The sequence below is a fragment of the Taudactylus pleione genome, unplaced genomic scaffold, assembly GCF_031769625.1.
Source record: "Taudactylus pleione unplaced genomic scaffold, aTauple2 ptg000431l, whole genome shotgun sequence".
NCBI lineage: Eukaryota > Metazoa > Chordata > Amphibia > Anura > Myobatrachidae > Taudactylus > Taudactylus pleione.
In genome coordinates this window covers 1,558,863-1,571,659 of record NW_028284833.1, presented here as the reverse complement: position 1 = coordinate 1,571,659, position 12,797 = coordinate 1,558,863, and positions in this window count along the sequence as shown.

The following is a 12,797-nucleotide window of genomic DNA, read 5'->3' as shown; positions in this document are numbered from 1 at the left end:
TCTTGATCATGAACTTCAATCAGAGCAATCACTGTACCAGGTGCAACTGCTGAACTGCAAGTCTGTGACTTTTTTTATAAATTGCAGAATTTAATTGATACTAACCTCAGTAAATAAAATTCACTTTACAAAAATAACAAATCCAAATTAATAAAAACAAACATAGAGGTCTATTTACTAAGCCTTAGATCAACGTAAAGTGAACGGAGATAAGGTACCAGCCAATCGGCTCCTGTCATGCCATGTCACAGGCTGTGTTTGAAAAATGAAAGTTAGGAGCTGATTAGTTGGTACTTTATTTATGTTCACTTTATCTCCATCCAAGGCTTAGTATATAGACCCCACAGTCATTAAAAAAACAACATAGTGCTCTAGTGCAGTGTTTCCAAGCCTCGGCCCTCAAAGCAGACTAACAGTCATGGTTTTAGTGATATCCAGGGTTAAGCACAGATAGTTAAATCAAAATAACTGAGGTACTAATTTAAACACGTGCTCAATTATAGCTATCCTTAAAACCTGGACTGTTGGTGTGGCTTGAGGACCACGGTTTGGAACCCCTGCTCTAGTCAATACATTTGCAGCATCATTTTCTAGACAAATTTCACAAAAACTTATGGTTAATCTGATGGCACATTTTTAGGTAAGTATTTTTCAAACTTTGCTGTGTTTCAGAATTACTAACATTACACCTTGCATGATACTATGTAAAGTGAGTACAGATATCTTTATTTACATGTCCGAATTTATGTTTTGTCCTTTTAGCAAATTTGAATATGTAATTTATGAGCAAATTAGCCATGATAAAATTTGAACTGAAAGGTTTCAAGGGCCAAGTTCAAAGCATGATAAATCTGTGTTTTACCCCCCTGAAACTGTTATTTTATTTTTAACACCCTCTTGTCCACTAAAATGATGACACAAATTGGTTTTTGGTATAAGTATGAATAGTGAATAATTTAAACTGCATTTTGCTAAATAAATCACAGGACAATGCAAAACATTCAAGGAGGACAGCTTTTTCATGAGATCAAAAAATCTAAAAACATCTTTATTATTCTAAATAATGTAATTTAATCTGATATAGCTCAATACATTACCCATGAGAGGTCTAGTTACCTTACTTATTGAACCACCCTTGTATTTGCAGATGGCAGTTAGAGATTTCTGCACTTTAGATAAAGTCCATTTCCAAGCTTCCACATAAAAACTTTTGCACAAATATAAAATCTTCTAAAAAGTTGTGAAGGGAGTGGGTACTTGTAGTGGTGCTAAGGAGAGCTATCAAAACAAGTATAAAGTTGTTTAATTTTAATACTTTCTCACTTTTGCTCTTGGATAAAAGTGAGCTTAACTGTCATTTCTGTTTCAAAATCTATTCCTCCATTGTCATCTCCACTGTCTTGATGACAGCTGCTATTATTTAACATGAGGAAGAACTATCCTGGCACCTTTTAGGGCAGCATGCTTGACACTACAATGCTCACAGAAAGAGTAGTGGAGGTGTGGAAACCACAGAACCACTAATATCCCAGCATAGGTTTTGTATGTAAAGATCTTACACCCGCTGCAAGTGATATTAGGGCACTTGCAAATGTCTCAATTAATTACAAAAGTAAACACTGTGCTTAAGTGCAATAATAAACATAGCAATTAGTTATTCTGCTCATTGTCATGAAAACAAGAAGGCCTCTAAAATATTAATATTTAATAGTACAGTGCATTAAATATAATATATATATATATATATATATATCTATATACAGTACAGTATATAAAACACATAATATGTTCCAGCAGGGACACAACAGTGTTTAGTCCATAGTGTGTGGCACGAAATTGAAGAACAAGATGGAAATAATTAAATATATAACTTTTAAGGAAATGCTACGGTGTTTGGTATGATTATAGCCAATATTGTAAATTGCAGCTTAAGCCTATAGTAGCAGCTCATCTATGCATATGGAAAGAGCTAGCATACACACTGATACAGTGTAACAGAACTTGGAAGGTTTCTTAGGTAATGAGTAATCCATAGATAAGCAGAAGTCCCAATAGAAGCTTGCCTTAATTCCTGAATGATGAGTCTGGTTGTTTTTTGGTGCAATGCTACCTGCATGATATTTCAGTTTGTTTTGGAAAAGAGATATTCCAGAGCCACTAAATAAACCAGGGTTCCACTTTGTTGTGAGGGCAATCAACCTCTAGTGCTTTTTAAATAATATTTTTAAAGCCTCCTTGTTTCATGACATTAAGCAGACTTACAAGATGCTTTAATTATTATTGCACTTTTATGCAGTGATTACTTTTTGGTTTTCATTTACTAAAAAATCACCTTTGGGCTATGCAAAGTAACTCCAAACTGACCGATGGCCACAACTGTGCCTGCCCAGCATGAAAGCAAAATCTTCATCTAGAGCTAGCTGAGAAAGATGCTAACTTATGAAAAATGGTGATGGACAACTACAGTGTGGTTTAATACAGTAACTAGCTCTTGTTTTGTGTCTCTGCCTTCTGCTGTCTCTACTCATTATAACTGTACCAGATAAGTGATACCTTCTACAAAATGCCAGTTGAGTACTTTATTATTTATTACTGGATCATTATTTATTTATTACTGGAGGCTTATAATACTGCTGCCTAACAATGACCTGCACTTTACCACCAATTGTTACTCTGCTACATTCTAATGCTTATTTTGTTTAATAATAGTATTTTATATACCATATCACACATAAAATTTCAAGCATTTGCACCAGTCCTGACCTTACTAGAGATCACAATCTTTTTTCCCTATCACATGGACACACATACACACCTGATATAATTTATTTGACTGCAGCAAATTAACTTGTATTGTATTGTATAGTATATTAACTAGCCATTAATGGGAATTGAAGTCATGACCTCAGTACTATGCCAACCATTGTAAGCTCATTTGGGTAGAGTAATTTGTTTCATGACATTGCATATAATTTGTTTATCATGTCATGATCCCCTCTATGTGCAGTGTTGTCATCACTTTATAAATAAAAAGATACTGTAATACAGTAATATTTATATTAAAATAATAAACAAAAAGTATCTTACTGAAAAGTGTTCAAATTGTTCACAATTATTTAGCAAATAATGATTTCCATTTTGGTTACTGTATTATATAAATTATTAATGGCTCATTATACTATACTGTGCTTTGGATATACTTTGAAAATATGAAAGAAATATTTGAAATTAAGGTTATATATGAAAGAAAATCAGAACATTTCAATTTATTTTTAAAATATACATATATTCACAACCACATATACTGTATATGTTGAATTAAAAACACACAGGAATATACAAATTGCCAGGTAAAATAAATGTTATGTACTTAATTTTTATATTTTTAGCATTATTATGATATGTTTCAATTAAATCAAATTGACCTCTAATATGGTGTTTTTGTGAAATTCACATATTACTTCTACAGCACCTATAAAATTATGATTATATGTTTTGGTGAAATTTGTTTTTACTTTTCAGATTTCACAAGTCTAACTTTTTGTGTATTAACAAGTTCACATTCTACTCACATTTGATACAAAAAAGGATTGAAGATTCACAACATAGTATTCCTTACTTCATTCTAATTTGGCTCTTTGTTTAATAAATGTTTAATATTAAAATAGTTTTCAACATTACAGAAATTTTTTACCATTTACAAATAATGGTTAAACTTCCATAACACAACACAATTTAAGATAGCCATAATTTGCTCAAATTGGTGTTCAACAATGTATTTTTAAACTAGATGTATGGTAAGTAGATCTTGTAAAAAAATGTTATAAAGAAGAAATAAATAAGTATCTTACGAGGCCTACTGTAAGTACTATTTGCCACAATATTTTAATTTCTAGAAAGAGATTACCCCCTCCCAATGAGAATAAAAAGATATCACAAAAAGGGTCTGAAGGAGAAAAGGAGAAACCCAAATATTTTAGTCATTGCATTTTTATTCTTACTGTAGTTCTATTCAATGAAATAATATTTGCATAAAAATCATAGGCAAATGTTTATCCTTTTATCATACCAAAATAGATTAATTGGGAAAACATATATGTAAAGATAATTAAATCCTTAGTATTTATATGCAAAATATTCTGACTAATAGCTCACTACATACAGTACAAACTCACTGTAACTTTTATTTAAATTTTCCAACAACTTTTAAAAAATATTTAGAAATATTGTGTATAAAACTGTCCAATAAAAATAATAATAATTTTACAACTAAATTGTTAATTAACAAATAACCCTGAAATTACTATCAAACAAGCAAAGGAAAACAGTTATTATCCCCAAATATTGTTTAAAGGAGACCAACAGATTTTTATCTCATGTTGCTACATATGAGACTTTAAATTCTTATCCAACATTGGGTTTTTAAACAAAACTAAACAATATGCTAGCTGAAGCATCAGTTCATGTGTTTCTAGCAAAAAATAATTTGTTTTCTTAATATTGATTAACAACTAATCTGATATTGTTACTATTTTTAAAGTAAACATGGAGGAAAACATCCCCAGTGAAAAACTATAGTTGCAGTAATAAATTCCTTAATTACAAATAAAGTTGTTACTGTGTTAAGATTTATTTAACAACAAATTTTGGGTACTTTTTTTTCTTTAAACTCAGAAAATAATCTAACTGGGATATAATTTGGGATAGATGAATTTATGTATGGTACAATAGATGGATCTTCTCTTTATAAATCAATTTTTCATGAAAAATATTATGAAGCCTCAAGTCATTTACACAAAATGATTTTATTTTGGAGTGTATAGAATTTATTTTAACTCAGAGTTATTTAAAAATTCTGGATTATTATAGTTACAAAATCAATATGACGTTTATCTGTGCAAATGGCAATTATTTTCTCCTTCTTCTTCCTCTTACTAGTATTATCATTATATTTTATTTATGGAGAAACAGAAGGAGCCTGCAATGCCATACAGTCATGAGAACATAATTTATATTGAATAAATACAAAGAATGACCAGGAATAAAATGATGAAACCAAAGACAATAGAGGGTAAGAGGAGCATAGGGTAGAATAAAAAGACTCAGTATGGTTTTAGAGGCAAGCAATAATGAATCAACAGGGAAATGTATTGTCATTAGCAAATAGCACTAAGTGAGCCTGTAGCTACTAAGTTTGTACTGTACACAGGATCAAATGAGGCTTACAGTCTTATAGGGAGGAAATAACCAGGAGGATAAACTGGTAGAGAAAATAGATGGGTGGTCAGAGTTGCTGAATAAGGAGTTATGATGACTCATGCCCTTGCTTCAATAAACTTAATTCCAGCCTCCACCCCTTCAAAAGAGTCCCACTCTTTTAAAGGTGGGAGGCTGGAATTAAGTTTACTGAAGTAAGGGCATGAGTTACAATATATATATATATATATATAGTATCAAAAGTGCCCCACTTTTTAGTATGGATGTTTTTTCTAGTCCCACTTTTAGTTACTAGTATTTATTTTTGGTCACATAGCACCATTCATATAGGATGGTGACATTTAGACATCAGTGTTTAGATTGGGTAATGAAAGTGCCCCACTTCCTAGTATGGATGTTTTTTCCAGCCTCACTTCCTGTCACAAGTAACCATTTTTGGTCACAGTTTCTATAGCCCCACTTCCTGAATTTGAGGTTTGCCCCATTTCCAGACCTTTCATCACCTCCGATGTTGGTGGGAGCATTGTGTCATTTCTGGTAAACAGGTGATGCTACATTACCCAGTATACCATTACCATCAGCATCGCATCATTTCTGGAACACGGATGATGTGGCGCCTTGTGTGGGACCTATTATATCCAAGTCAGACTTGGACTCACCTGTGCCGCATCACTTCTGGTGATGCGGCACCACACAGAGGATCATTATATTGATCCAAGTTAGACTTGGACTCTTCTGTGATGCATCACCTCCGGTTCATGCCTCGACACTTCCGATTTATCAGTGTTGTGGCAACATCTAATAAGACATTAGATACCTTACCTTAATGGCCTAATTATCCATCTTGTGTTTAATACATCCAACCACTATAGCCCTGTCCTTACTATTGGTGGCCATTTTGGGTTAGCCCACACAACTCCAAATTAATTTTAACATTTACAACCTGTTAAACTATATAATTTTTTGATTTTAGGTGTCTATCTCTTGTCTGTATATTAGTGATGTATTGTTGGATTTAATTAAGTACTGTATGTACATGATTTTTATCTTTTTAAATCAGCCATTTTTAGTCCTTCTATATGTTATATATCCATATATGAAGTTGTCCAAATTGTGAACAGGAAATATTCACAGAGATGCTCTAGTTAATTGATAGCCCTATTTAAGCACCATCAGTGGTACAGGAACCCATCCCTGAGGAAGTTTGGTTCAAACAAAACACATTGGAGGTTCCTGCTCACAGTCTCTCAAGTCTACACCCATTGAAGAAATACCATGGCTGTGGAAAGTTCCCAGAATTTGGTGCCACTCTGCTTGGACTGTCCAGATCCCGGGTTGGGTGACTCACACTTGTTTGATATGTATTGTGTCAAGTGTTTTTTATGTACATATTCTTAATGTTTTAAAAACAAAGTTTTGATATACTACCCCATGAGTTTTCTCTGATCTTGTTTTCGTGCTGGGCTGCATTCTGAAATTAGAGATTTTAGGAAGTTTATGTCTTGACTCATCATACCACCAGTTAAAGTGGAATTGAGATAATCTTGAGTATTTTTACGAAATGTACACACATTACTTACCTTGAAACCAAACATGTTTTTACATACAGTACTACACTATCAGTGCCTTCTTGTCCTGTCATCTATATATATATATATATATATATATATACATATATAGGAAAAACACATGGGATGGGGAATTATGACACTCCTGAGATGGAGGTAGAAATGAGTGCCTAACAATAGCAACCTCCTCTATCCTATCTCTTTGGGAATGTATGCTAACTTGTTAGAAAACACATTCATTAAAAACTGAATAATACATTTCCTATGACTGTAATATTATCTCTAACATTAACACATAAACACATATTCAATAGCATCTCTTATGGATGGTACACACTAGACTATATGTCATCCAATCCAGCCGGATTGGACAACATGTCGGCAACATAATCTAGTGTGTACACTCAATGTCACTGACTATGCGTACTTCCATGCAGGTCTGATGGGTGACATCATCAGCAAGGGCCATGCTGCTGAATGCAGCATGGCCACCACTGTTGCAATGTCTCTCCTGACATCGGCAAGTGTGTATAACGGGAACAACAATGGGTCCCACCACACAACAAATCAGCTAGGTACCATTAAATGTGTACCCAGCTTTAGAATTCATTGATACTACAAGTATATTTATGTACCAACAGAAATGTAAACATTATTATTTGTTTATCAATATAAGATCTGTCAGTAAAGAATACTAGTCTACCTGATGAGAATACTGTACATAAAGTCACCATGAAAATCAGTTTGGCCACAACTTGAACAAGAACTCCACTGACCAGCATCTACTCATTGTAGTAAAATTAATATAATGAATGAAATAATAGAGGTTAAATAATCCAATAGATATTAGTGCAGTATTACAAGTAGGTGTATGCTCACAAAATGGTTCCGTTGGACAGACAATTGCAGAAAATAATTTTACTAGTATTAAAATAGTTTATTCAGCATATTAGTACAACTACCAGTAGAAGAAAGTGAATCCTTTAAATGTTGATTGACCAAAGTTTCAGAGTCTAAAACATATAGGTAACATAATTAATTCTAGTGATAACCCTTCATATGTATGCTATAAATAAGAAATATAATATACAGATAGTTTTTTCATCAAACAGTAGGCAAGGCAATGCATAATGTTTATGGAAATTATTGCTGTTTCATCAGTACTACACTATATTAGGTCTGTTTGATTGCAGAAATAAACTGAAAGACAAAAAAAGGATTGTTGCTGGAATAATGTATTTCTATTTCTATTGTGCTGGCAGATTTTGCAAAAAAAAGAGAAGTTTTGTTGAAAATAAAAGTTCTAATTATATACTTTAAAATATCACCTACTTTAAAAGGTGAGTAATATACATTTAAAAATAAGAATAAAGGTCTGTATGGTATACACTATATATATCTTTCCTATATTCTTGGTACACCAGCGCCAAAAATATTTTTTATCTAACAATGTCAATACTGTAAGAATACTTATAAGAGCGAAATATTCACTTCCAAATCTAGGCCAATTATGATTAATACACATTACAATAGATAGATGTTTCAATAACAAAACTGCAAAAAATCAACAACAGTATCATGTAGTAATTACAGTAGTTAGAACGTCACAACTTAAGATATGCAAATTAAATTATTCCTTTTGACTAAGCAACCTGCAAAAGGCTACCTACACACTTACAGGTTTCTAACAACTGGAATATTTTCATACATACATTTTAGAAAATACTGCATGGGAAACTTATTCATATCAGTAGCAATGATTTAAGAAGGTAGTGTCAGTTCTAATAGGCATTCTTCACCCAAGGCTGTTAAAATAAATTCAAGAATATTTTTTGTTTCTCAATGTAAAGATTTTTTTTAGCACAAATTTGCTTCCATCTGGAATAATGTTTTCACATGGTGAAAAATGCTGATTATCATTGATCTCATAATGTGTGTTTGTAATGTGATCACAGCACCTGCTCCAAAGGTTTCAAAGGACTGCAGTGACCGAAACTTACTGCTGTGTACTGATTAGTGACATGTTGTACAAACTCCAAGTGGCACAGTAGTGCCGAAATTGCCACAAGTGTGTGGCATTAAATGCAGTCAGTTTGTAATCCAGAGATAACTCTTTCTGGCCTGAGACTTGTAGTTCAGTGATGCTTTTATGCACCATTGTTCAGACCCCACTACTATTTCCAAAGACATGCCATTGCTATGAGAGCATCACACACCACTTTCTGCTGTGCCACAGTGAAGGCACTCACAGCTGTATACCGATTAGCAACATGTTGTCCAAGCTCCTTGTTGCACAGCAGTGCCAACATTGCCACAAGTATGCAGCATAAAATGCACAGTCAATTTGCTATCTAAAAACACCTCTTTTTGCACTGAGATGTAATTCATTGATGGCCCACTACTAAATTCTAAGACTGTGACATGCCATCACTGTGTGAGCACTGCACACCACTTCCCGCAGTACCACAGAGACTGGCACTTACTGATGATAGTGCCACAGTGACCGACACTTACTGATGTGTATTGATTAGCAACATGTTGTACAAACTTGAAGGTGAGACTCCTCCTACCTGCCCCAGGTGATTGTACACACATGCAATGGACACTATTAAAGGTAAGTCCTAGATAAATGTATAAAATGTGTCAGTATTAGGAATTTTAGGGACCCACCTGATAAAGTTCACCTTGACGTGGTAGGTGGGCAAACATCTTTGGCTAAACATGTACTAAGAACCTTAATAGAAACCTTTTTTTCTGCTGTAGAACTACAGGTCTCAGCAAGGCAGCACCTTTTATTATGTTTGATTAGGATATGCAGCCCAGCCCCCCTTTCCTTCCCCCCTTTTTCCCATGTTGTACAAACTCCAAGCGGCACAGCAGTGCCGACATTGCCGCAAGTGTGCAGCATAAAATGCACAGTCAGTTTGCAATATAAAGACACCTCTTTCTGGGATGAGATTTGTGGTTCATTGATAAATTCATACAGCAATGCTAAAACCCCACAACTACTTTCTAAGGCATGCCATCACTGTGTGAGTGCTGCACATCACTGCCGAAAATAGCTTGCCATGCAGAATTACCACTGTACTGTATACTGTATTAAAGTCACTGTTTACACACTGCAATACTCTACAGTATGTGATTGGTCCATCTGTCAGTGCTTACTGTTCTATAATATTCTGTAGTGCCATACTGTATCCATCCACTACTGTATTATTCACCACTTGCAATGTATTCACACTTATTTAGTGGAGCACTTGCCACCCAGTGGTGAAGCTGTATTTTGCATGCCATGGATGTTGTCAAGCTTCACTGCACCTTACCGTGCCATGCCGCATTATTCTCATACCACGACTTAGAAGCCTGTATGGCACACTATGAGCAAAGATGTAGCTGGACACATGTGTACTGTATCTGTACTAAATTAATACCAATATCTGAATATTCTGAATTATACCATGCAGACTGTGTTGATGTAGAAGATACAATTACTTTTAAAACAATTACTTCTTAAACATCTGGGTTCCTAAAATATATTGGAGAATTCCAATTTAAATCCTGAATTTATATGTTGACAGTAAAGAATTTAAAGGATTTTCAACCACTGCATCAAAGGTTAAGAAGCAGGTAGCTGCTGTCCCACACTGTATCTCTCTTGAATCCCATCCTTTGCATATAGATTTCCACTTTTAATATATGCATAAAAATATTTCTCTGAAATGTGTGATACAATTCTCAGTTTTATAAATGAGAGCTATAAATGAGAGCTATTTAATATCTAGACCATAGTATATTATATTATTTTCTCATTTCCCTTATAATGCAATAATGACTTTTACCAAAAACGGAATGACAATATTGCTTGCTTTGTGATTTCATTGTATTTCTGTATATGATGTTTGATCCCAGCAATTCTCAACATTTAAAATCTACTTTGCAATCCAGAAAATAATAAATTATAAATAACTTTTTTTTATCATGGAATAAATGTATTCATATATATTCATCCATGCAATAATAAATTCAATCCAGACAATAATAAATTCAAAATAACTTTTTTTCATGGAATACATATATTCATAAATATTATGAATCCATATAATATATTAAGTATATGTTCTGTACCTGTACGAATATAAAACATGGCTGCTTATCGTCCTGCAGATCTGCAGTGTGTGGGTGATGAAGATACTAGTGGATCTGTAGTTCTGTACTCTTCTCCTTATTGGTAAACCTGAGAATTGTACTAAGATGTGCAATTGCTGAATTACAAGTCTGAGAAATTAAATTAAATAACCTAAAGATAAACTTTGAAAGTCAAGGTCATTCCACAAAAACAGTGAAAAATAAATTAAAAAGTACAAACCTCAGTCTTATCATTGAAATATTCATAATGTTTTATATAGCATATATGCAGCACTGATTCCTAACTAAACAGAACAACATGGTATGGTCATCATTTTTTTAATAATAGAGCATTTTAGCCTTTCTGTTTTTGGTAATTAAGAAAGTTTCAAACATCTAAAAGAGTTTATATTATATTTGAAAATGTAAGGTCTAGTGAAGAATGTTCTGCAAATCATATTCAAACTGATGATGATGGAATTTAAACATGGAGTTTACTGGCTTTTTAAACATTTGTCATACTAAACAATCCTCCTACATTCATATATATTAAAATAATTACACATAATTACATATAGTTTTATGTTTATTCATTAAATAGCATTTATCCTAGCTGCATTTATAAATTACATTCAGATTTTAAAAATTTTATAAATCATGCAGTATGCAAAATGTGCAATTGCATTTCAAACCATTGAACTTCTTTCATTTTAAATAAAACTGCCAGTATTTTTACGCATTTTACTTCTCTTCTATAGTTCGTCATGATTGTTACCAGCAAGAAAAGAAATCTAAAAAGAAAATGCTATATTATTTCATCCAAATAAATGGGATACATTTTTGTAATAGCTCAGTATTTCATTAAATCATACCAATAACCCCAGAGATTACTTCCAAACAGTGTGGTTCATGATAAAACCTTGAATTATGTAATGTGATTTCAATATAGATAAACCCTCTTAGTCATGTCTATAAAGAAATTAATTGGAAAGTATTTAAATTCACCCCAAATATTTAGCAAATGTTTATTTTCTTTTAAGTTTTATTGCAACAATTTAAAAAGTGTATTATACTGTTATTGGATCATTTTTAAAAGTTGAAAATTAAAAGTTTGATTGCAAAGAATAAATATCGTATGGTAGGTGAACATTATTATTATTATTATTATTATTAACAGTTTCTTATATAGCGCAGCATTTTCCATTGCACTTTATAAATGGAAATAACATTAATAGAACCAAACTGGGAAGTAACAGGCAGACATAAGGTAAGAGGGCCCTGCTCGCAAGCTTACAATCTATAGGGAAATAGGTGTTTATACACAAGGATAGGTGTTACATTATGTAACTTACATATTGCAAATTGGTTCAGCAAGATTGCAGAAGTTATTGGTGGGCTATATGATCCAGTCACACAGTAAAGTTAACCTAGGGTCAGGAGGATGTGGAATTGAAGAAAGAGAGAGGTTATGTGTAAACTGTAAGAAGGGATGTAATTAGAATTGGAAGTTATGAAGGTTATGTGGGTTTCTGGATGAGGTGAGTTTTCAGGGAATGCTTGAATGTTTGGAGACTTGGGGAAAGTCTTACTGGGCATGGGAGGGCATTCCACAGGGTGAATGCAGCCTGTAAAAAGTCCTGTGACCATGAATGGGAACAAGTAATGCATGTGGATGAGAGAGAAAAATCTTGTGCAGAGCGGAGATGTTGGGTTGCAAGATATTTTGAGATAAGTGAAGAGATGTATGTTTTTGTGGTTTGGTTAATAGCTTTATGTGTGAGTGTAAGTATTTTATATTGAATACAGTAGAAGACTGGCAACCAATGGAGGGACTGACAGAGTGGATCAGCAGCCAATGAACGTTTGGCAAGGAAGATCAGCCTCGCA